We start from the raw sequence: 9855 nt of genomic DNA on the forward strand, positions 1-9855 counted from the left end.
AATTAAAACTGTCCTTTTGTAAAAAGAGTTTTTCTATTTTGATTTTTAAGTTTTGAAATTGTATATTAGTATTATGATAACGATTATACCTGTTAAGAAAGTTTTGTAGAATTAATAATTTTGTTTTAGATTTTTCATAGGAGCTTCTATAAGGGTCAATATTACTGAATGTTTGGTTTTGTAAGTCGACCATTGCTAGGCAGAAGTGATTTCCATTAACAATATGCGGCATTACTATTTTTGGTTTATCTAAATAAATATTTTTAAGAAAATAATCGCTGTACATTGTATCAGAAAATATTTTTGTGGCTATTATTTCATCTACTATTTGTGTACGAGAATCTTCGTTTAGTATGTGCATTAGTAAGGACACACTTAATCCAGTGAGCCAATTTTCAAATTCATAAAATAATTTTCTACATACGAGTTACTGTACCGGTTTTTAACAGGATCTGTTATCATTAAAGCACTCCATAGAGGCTCACGTAGGGCATGTAGTGATTTAAAAGTATTTCGTGGAACTCTAAGCTATAAAAAGAGTTGGTTACCCCGCTTTTGGCAACTTGCATTTCGTTTTTTATATCATTAAAATGGTGATAAAATGGACTTTTCAAATATAAAGGATCATTATCGTCAAGATGTGTATATAGGTTCTCACTTTTCAAATTATTATGTATCGAAGGTTCTCCAAGAGAATGATCCATTTCTAATAAAAACTTATAAGCTGCCTCTACTGATGTATCACGATATGGCGATAATATCAGAATTGTTACATTAGAAAAAATACTTTATTAGTCCTGAAATTTGGAAGGTGTTAGTATGTGTGGATTTTGAGATATTAGCATTTGAATATTTATCGACCGATATAAACAATGTGTTATAACAAATGTCTGACGGCTGTCCAAGGGCTGTTCTCTACAGATTCTGTTACCTCGGGTAGTACTTTATTAGTACTGAAATTTGGAAGGTGTTAGTATGTGTAGATTTTGAGATATTAGCATTTAAATATTTATCGACCGATTTAAACAATGTGTTATAACAAATGTCTGACGGCTGTCCAAGGGCTGTTCTCTACAGATTCTGTTACCTCGGGTAGTACTTTATTAGTACTGAAATTTGGAAGGTGTTAGTATGTGTAGATTTTGAGATATTAGCATTTAAATATTTATCGACCGATATAATCAACGTGTTATAACAAATGTCTGACGGCTGTCCAAGGGCTGTTCTCTACAGATTCTGTTACCTCGGGTAGTACTTTATTAGTACTGAAATTTGGAAGGTGTTAGTATGTGTAGATTTTGAGATATTAGCATTTAAATATTTATCGACCGATTTAAACAATGTGTTATAACAAATGTCTGACGGCTGTCCAAGGGCTGTTCTCTACAGATTCTGTTACCTCGGGTAGTACTTTATTAGTACTGAAATTTGGAAGGTGTTAGTATGTGTAGATTTTGAGATATTAGCATTTAAATATTTATCGACCGATATAATCAACGTGTTATAACAAATGTCTGACGGCTGTCCAAGGGCTGTTCTCTACAGATTCTGTTACCTCGGGTAGTACTTTATTAGTACTGAAATTTGGAAGGTGTTAGTATGTGTAGATTTTGAGATATTAGCATTTGAATATTTATCGACCGATATAAGCAATGTGTTATAACAAATGTCTGACGGCTGTCCAAGGGCTGATCTCTACAGATTCTGTTACCTCGGGTAGTACTTTATTAGTACTGAAATTTGGAAGGTGTTAGTATGTGTAGATTTTGAGATATTAGCATTTAAATATTTATCGACCGATTTAAACAATGTGTTATAACAAATGTCTGACGGCTGTCCAAGGGCTGTTCTCTACAGATTCTGATACCTCGGGTAGTACTTTATTAGTACTGAAATTTGGAAGGTGTTAGTATGTGTAGATTTTGAGATATTAGCATTTAAATATTTATCGACCGATATAATCAACGTGTTATAACAAATGTCTGACGGCTGTCCAAGGGCTGTTCTCTACAGATTCTGTTACCTCGGGTAGTACTTTATTAGTACTGAAATTTGGAAGGTGTTAGTATGTGTAGATTTTGAGATATTAGCATTTGAATATTTATCGACCGATATAAGCAATGTGTTATAACAAATGTCTGACGGCTGTCCAAGGGCTGATCTCTACAGATTCTGTTACCTCGGGTAGTACTTTATTAGTACTGAAATTTGGAAGGTGTTAGTATGTGTAGATTTTGAGATATTAGCATTTAAATATTTATCGACCGATTTAAACAATGTGTTATAACAAATGTCTGACGGCTGTCCAAGGGCTGTTCTCTACAGATTCTGTTACCTCGGGTAGTACTTTATTAGTACTGAAATTTGGAAGGTGTTAGTATGTGTAGATTTTGAGATATTAGCATTTAAATATTTATCGACCGATTTAAACAATGTGTTATAACAAATGTCTGACGGCTGTCCAAGGGCTGTTCTCTACAGATTCTGTTACCTCGGGTAGTACTTTATTAGTACTGAAATTTGGAAGGTGTTAGTATGTGTAGATTTTGAGATATTAGCATTTAAATATTTATCGACCGATATAATCAACGTGTTATAACAAATGTCTGACGGCTGTCCAAGGGCTGTTCTCTACAGATTCTGTTACCTCGGGTAGTACTTTATTAGTACTGAAATTTGGAAGGTGTTAGTATGTGTAGATTTTGAGATATTAGCATTTGAATATTTATCGACCGATATAAGCAATGTGTTATAACAAATGTCTGACGGCTGTCCAAGGGCTGATCTCTACAGATTCTGTTACCTCGGGTAGTACTTTATTAGTACTGAAATTTGGAAGGTGTTAGTATGTGTAGATTTTGAGATATTAGCATTTAAATATTTATCGACCGATTTAAACAATGTGTTATAACAAATGTCTGACGGCTGTCCAAGGGCTGTTCTCTACAGATTCTGTTACCTCGGGTAGTACTTTATTAGTACTGAAATTTGGAAGGTGTTAGTATGTGTAGATTTTGAGATATTAGCATTTAAATATTTATCGACCGATATAATCAACGTGTTATAACAAATGTCTGACGGCTGTCCAAGGGCTGATCTCTACAGATTCTGTTACCTCGGGTAGTACTTTATTAGTACTGAAATTTGGAAGGTGTTAGTATGTGTAGATTTTGAGATATTAGCATTTGAATATTTATCGACCGATATAAGCAATGTGTTATAACAAATGTCTGACGGCTGTCCAAGGGCTGATCTCTACAGATTCTGTTACCTCGGGTAGTACTTTATTAGTCCTGAAATTTGTAAGGTGTTAGTATGTGTAGATTTTGAGATATTAGCATTTGAATATTTATCATTAATAGCATTCGAATATTATAAATATATTATATAACAAGTGGTCTGACAAGACGTTTTCTTAGTTGTTAATGACAAAACATTTAGTTATGATAAACATAACTAATCCTCTGACGCAATTAGTTGATGATTTAAAAAATACCCGACGCCACTGGTCATTCGGGTGTTTCCGCCAAATTGGCTGCTAGAAATTGGCTGCTAAGTTCACATCAGTACGAAAACTCTCGCCAAATTTGCACATGTAACACACATTTACCATTCGCACCACATGCAAATTAAAAAAAAATTAAAAAAATATTAAATTTCGTCCTATCATTAGTCCATTATTCAACGCTTAGCAACGATTTCAGTCGAGGAACCGTAAAAGTTTGAATTTTCTCATTGTTGTTCCTGTTTTACGACGAAAGGGCTCAAGTTAGAGATCTGAAAAAAATACAGACAGCTAGTCCCTGATAGGTACCACAACTTTCATTAATACGATTTTTCAATCGAATCAACCGTACAGGCGCATAAAAATCAAAACCTTTTTCCCCATGTTAATCTCCTATATCCAGGGTGCTCTTGGACACCTGGTATATGGTCACCAGTTAACCATGCGCAAACCACTCGCCACACCTGCTAGTTAAATGCAAGCTCTGGTCTAAAATGGAAGAAAATAGTGTGAATGGCACACAGACCTTAAATTTTAGATTTTAGTTTTAATTATTTTTATAGTTAAACTTGGATCGTTCATGTCATTTATTAAAACTTCATAAGCATTATTGCGTACTATATTATTTTTGTAGAGGTAATCGTGTGTTCCACAGACATTCTTGAGCCCGATAATGAGTAAAAAAAGTTATGTTTTTTCATCCGTCCAATATTTGCAATTTTTAAACACACTTTTCGCGGACTGAGGTGCATTGAACTAGCACTTGCAATGTGTTTAGTAGCACACTCATAAGCAAACCTGTTCAGACGTGCTTAAAGCATGCCCCCTTCCACCCGCTCCACAATAAGCACGCTCGAAAATCAAACGACTGGCGATTTTTCAGCATTCTCAAAATGAGCATGCCTATTTCTAGCACGGTAAGTACCCACGTGCTATTGGGTAGCAACTGCTCAATAATGGCATGCTTACATCTGTCCGTATCTTAAAGCTTGTAACGAAGTTACTAAGTTTTTACCGTTTTCTTAATTAAATCGATCAACCGGAATCATCATTTTAATTGCTAAAGTTCCAACAGTCGGATTTTCTCCGTTCTTGTCAGTTTAGGATCGGGACGTCGGTTACTTTTCGTTCGGGTCATAGCGATGTGTCGCGGAAAACCGCTAATTGATGAATGCGTGGCTAATAAGTTTTACGCGGCCAAAGGTACAGCGGCTATAGTACCGCAGTTAACCTGCAAAGGCGTCCTGCCGGCACCCAGTGTGTGGCAGTGCGCGCGCTTCCGGTCCCCCATACATGGTACGTAGGTGAGTGGGGCATTGCAGGTAATAAAACTGGCCTGCACGTGGCAAACGGTCTCTTCCACCTGCGGTCAGCGTCCGAACCAGTCTACCTGCTCCGACTCGAAATCCGACTAGCAGTAAGTACCATCCAACCGCTTATACCGGTACGGCATCTGTTCTGGGCCTATACCGCAATACCTGTCCGTTCCTTTTGGTTGTCTCAGTAATTAGTATACGGTAGCTAGCCGTCGTTGGACTCGGATCACTTAAAACAAAGTTACACGCTCTCTCTCATTTTTACACTTGCTTTTGTTTCTGTTTAGGACTTAAGATACCGTTAGGGTTCCGACATTTGTTTTACGGTTGGTTCTGTGTTCGTTAACCGCCGTAGGCCCGTAGACTTAATTTTTGTTTAATTGTTTCAGAGGGTTAATTTCTGTTTAGTTCTTCTGGAAACACGACCCGGTGAGCTTGTAAATTAATTTTTGACTTTCATTGGGCCTGTTGCAAAACCTTAGCTACCGCTTTCCTTCTTCGACTGTCTTAAAAGTTACCCCGGTAGACGGAGCGTTTTCCTGGTTTACGCTCCGCGGTTATTTGAAACCAGGTGGCGCCCGACGCAATTAACATCAGACTAGTGTCAAAAGGGGCATTTGATTTGAATCCCCAACAAAAGAGCGTCACAGGCTTCACAATAAATAGTTGTGAATTTTGATAAAAAGTGAGTTGGAAATTATCCGTGAAACGGAAAGGTTTGGTCGCGAGAGTTAAGGGAAATCTACTCTGACACGTACCCTCGTCCTAAAGTCGTTTGTGCATTAATTATCATGTTCAAATAAGTAACTCAAAAAACCAACTTATATCTGACAGTGTTATCAAATCAAAACGTTACTTTTATCTCTTTGAAAAAAAGTTGTTGTTTTTGTTATTAAAACCTTGAGTTTAACTTGAGTACCTTCCCAGCCTTTACGTCCCCGCGTTACGACTAAAAATTAGATCGTAACAATATTAATAAGGAAAATTACTAGTGGTGCCTTTGACACTTCAGATTAAACATGAATATTTGTAAAGATAGGTGATACACAGTTTGATTAGTTGATTAATGCCTAGAAATATGTAAAAGGCTTATTGCCAGATCTTGATTCATAATACTTATAAATCTGTTTAAGGTACCGTTATGCATTTTATATAAATGTTAAACAAAATAATAGTTATTTGAAACAAACAATAGAAATATTTGTTTTGTTGTGACAGGCAGTATAACGCTTAGACCACATCAATGTCATGAATCACTTTCACCTATATGCCTCGCGCTTCCAAGCGAAGGTGTACTTTTTTAAGGTTCGATGGGAGGAATTTTTGAGGGGCACGGGACGATCCATGAAGAACCGTTCTGTAGGCAACTTTGCTTTCTTAACTACGTGCCGCGGCTTCGGCGACCAATAATCCATATTTATTACTAGAAAAAACAATTTAATTATTTGTACATATTACATTTCTACTGCATATCTAATCCTTATCCTCCTTGTTGAGCTGGCTACGTGACTGCTTGATAATTCGCAAATTTTTATTACGAAAGTATTTCGGTTCCCATTACTGCAGTTTGGGCGTCGTCTCGGAGGTACTTTTTCTCGTCCGTATTTTTTTCTTTTTGGTGGCGTTTATGTGGCTTGCAGGTGAGAAAATGTCTTATCGGGGTGTAGACGAAGACCGCAATTTTTAATGCCCCTATTGACCTGCTAAAAACGAGTAGCCAGGAGTTGCTAGCTTTCAAGGTGGGATGTAGCAGTTGCCTCTGTCTGTACCGCGTGGGCGACTGCCATTATGGCTGGTCTCCTAAGTAGTAGGTATATTACAGTTGTTGTTGTTCTATAAAAACCTGACCGAGTGATTTCCACTGTTTACCCCCACAATTTTGGATGGGGGTAATTTTCGCCAATTCTGATCCAGTGTCCGCCTGATGGTTTATTTGGAGGATAAGTTGAAATGAGGTATGTTGGTGATGAGCCAATTAATGTTTAGGTATTCAGTGAAGTTATGAAAGGTATGTAAGAATGCTTGGTTTTTTATTGGTTTTAACACGAATGTTTTTAGGTTGGTCCAAGCGACTCGTAGGATATGTCGGACAAAGGCCGATGACATTTATTTTTTGCATGCGAAGCGTGTTTGGATTATAGTCTCGCCATTTACTTCCAGTTGAACACGGTAGATTAATTTTTAAGCCTCCTGGCGAATGTAACGGTCGACTTTCTAGGAGAGAAGTTTCTTCGGGGCACGAAAAGGATGTGTTAGGTTTAGGGTGTGTTAACTGGAATTCCTCGGTATTTGTTTCTGAGATAATCATGGGACTTCAATGGTGGCAGTGCAGATGGCAGGATTTCGCAATATCCTCCACGGTTGCTCCATGAAATAGTTTTCGTGCACAGAAAGGGCCTTTCGTTTGATCTGCCGAAAATCTGGGTAAGTAGCATAGCCTATTTTGGAATGGTTTACATTTGTGTAGGGCAAGTCCTGTTACCTTTTTAGAATGGTTCTCGTCTTAACGGTGGCAATTGCAATCATTAATGGCAAATGTTTTATAGTGCACGTCTGCCCTTCTCATGTAAACGAATTAGTTATCATCTGGAACAGTCGCCACTGACTTCCGAGGGAAATCAGTGGGATCTTCACATGCACAACCAGCAGCCCTCACGAAAAAGTGCATTGACTGATGGGTAGTCGAAAATATGACGATAGCTGCGACGTAGTTTTAAGGTATTTGGATCACGCATGGTTTCCATTACTGCAGTTTGGGCGTCGTCTCGGAGGTACTTTTTCTCGACCGCGTTTTTTTCTTTATGGTGTCGTTTATATCTTGTAGGTGAGAAAATGTCTTATCCGGGTGTAGACGAAGACCGCAATTTTTAATGCCCCTATTGACCGGGTGAAAACGAGTAGCTAGGAGTTGCTAGCTTTCAAGGTCGGATGTAGCAGTTGCCGGTGTGTCTGTACCGCTTGGGCGACCGCCATTAAGGCTGGTCTCCTAAGTAGTACGTATATTGTAGCTAGGTATAGTGTGATGTTCCATAAAAACCTGACCGAGTGATTTCCACTGTTTACCCCCACAATGTTGGATGGGGGTAATTTTCGCCAATTCTGATCCAGTGTCCACCTGATGGTTTAATTGGAGGATAAGTTAAAATGTGGTAGGTTGGTGATGAGCCAATTAATGTTTAGGCATTCAGTAAAGTTCTGAAAGGTAGGTAAAAATGCTTGGTTGTTTATTGGTTTTAACACGGATGTTTTTAGGTGGGTCCAGGCGGCTGGTAGGATCTGTCAAGCAGAGGCCGATGACTCGTTCTTTTTGCATGAAAAGCGTTTTCGGCTTATGGCTTCGCAGTTTACTTCCAGCTGACATTGGCATAGTTGATTAATTTATGGTTCCTGGCAGATGCAACAGTCGACTTTGTAGAATAATAAAGATCCTTCGGGGCACCTAATGGATGTGTTAGGTTTAGGGTGTCTTAACTGGAATTCTTCTAATCCTGTTTCCGAGATAATAATGGGACTTGACTGGTGGCATTACAATTGGCAGGGTTTCGCCTACGGTTACTTCAAAAATAGTTTTCGGGCACAAGAAGGGCCATGCGTTAGACCTTCCGTAAATCTGGGTAAGTAGCATAGCCTATTTTGGAATGGTTTACATTCGTGTAGGGCATGTCCAGTTACTTCTTTTAAGACGGTTCTTAAGCGTACTTTGGCGGAAATATTAACCTGAGTTTTAAGTTGTTGTAACATGGGCCATCTTGTTTTATCGGAATGAGTTAAAATGAGACAGACGTTGTAAACACTCTAGTAAACACTGACGCCAAAATACGTCTCGTGTCTTAATGGTGGCCATTGTCATCATCAATGGCGAATGTTTTATTGTGCACGTCTGCCCTTCCCATTCAAATGAATTGGTTAGCAGCATAGCAGCAGAATGTGCATGTGTCCTCTCATCTGACAGTGGTCTTTGAGAAGTCCTGTCGCAGATCTGAGGCCCTTTCTGGATAGTTCCATCAGGGAATTTGACTTATTTCTCGGAAAGGAACTCACTCTGGCCTCTTCCCAGGCAATATCGTATCTTTGCCAGAATATACGGTCCACAATGGCGGATCCGACCCCTATTTCTACAGTAGGTTCGGGTCCTACGGGTCTCTTTTGGAACCCCGAAGGACCAACCTGTCCGCCTCCTCGTTTTCCCTAACACCGGAGTCCTCTGGAAGCCAAATGAGATGTACTTTGACCATCCGCGAGAGCGGCAGGAGTGTTTTCGTATATTCCAGCACCAGCGCAGACCTTCTTGAATCAACTTTTAAGACAGTCATTGCTGCTTTGCTGTACAGATATTCTTCCGACATAGCGGTGAGTTTAAAGTAAACTTCGTTTTTAAACTTAGTTTCGAGAGAATTTCCAATCTTCTTTCTAAAGTTCTACAAACTTTAGAGGTCTGCTGGACAGAAGCGTCGGGGGAACTCGATCCTGCATCATCAACAGTTCCGGACACTCACCAAATGGCGCAGTAGGGCCTTCGAAAGATCCTTGGTTGCAGTCCCCACATAGCATCAAAGGCACTTATGCAACCTCCGTGCGAGGTGATGAAAAGCAGCCACCGTAGACCTAACCGCCCTGTAAGCATATTGCTTTTCGTATAAAGGATCCAAAGTGAGCAGCTCTTTTTTAATATGACGGTCCACAATGCGCTCAAGAGTCTTCAACATGAAGCTCGAAAGGCTGATGGACCAAAACCATTTCGGATTAGCATAATCCGACTTTCCCGGTTTGGGAATGAACAGAACTTTTACTTTTCTCCAGGCCCCCGGGATGTATCCCAGAGTGAATAATCGCCTAAATATCCTCAGCAAGACCAAGAGCATCTCCTCCTGGGCTACTGGAGTAGCGTCGTAAAGATACCTTCAGTCTTCGGGGACGGAAACGGAGCCAACGAGCATATAGCCCATTTCGCCCTTTCAAAAGTGAAGATACAGTCTACAAACGCACCGTCTGTCCGTATGTCACACCTCTCGATATTTGTGAGTATTCTCCTTT

The 9855-nt window shown here is 39.2% G+C and overlaps 1 protein-coding gene across 10 annotated transcripts in view; it reads left to right on the plus strand.

The window, feature by feature from the left end:
• Positions 1 to 4929: 4929 nt before the first annotated feature.
• Positions 4930 to 9855, plus strand: part of LOC145728938 (uncharacterized) — a 30787-nt gene continuing 25861 nt past the window's right edge. For 4 of the 10 annotated variants that reach the window (XM_081979504.1, XM_081979505.1, XM_081979498.1 and 1 more), the window contains exons 1-3: positions 8804 to 9171; positions 9253 to 9471; positions 9622 to 9839. The gene's annotated coding sequence lies outside the window, so the exon portion shown is untranslated. Of the gene's footprint in view, positions 6830 to 6879; positions 6991 to 7039; positions 7246 to 7367; positions 7593 to 7645; positions 8024 to 8073; positions 9172 to 9237; positions 9472 to 9621; positions 9840 to 9855 lie in introns of those variants that run through there. The other 6 variants (XR_014178204.1, XR_014178203.1, XM_081979501.1 and 3 more) reach the window with 5 other exon arrangements.

Source organism: Ips typographus, linkage group LG5 (genome assembly GCF_016097725.1).
Source record: "Ips typographus isolate SLU linkage group LG5, UJ_Ityp_2.0, whole genome shotgun sequence".
Classification (NCBI taxonomy): domain Eukaryota; kingdom Metazoa; phylum Arthropoda; class Insecta; order Coleoptera; family Curculionidae; genus Ips; species Ips typographus.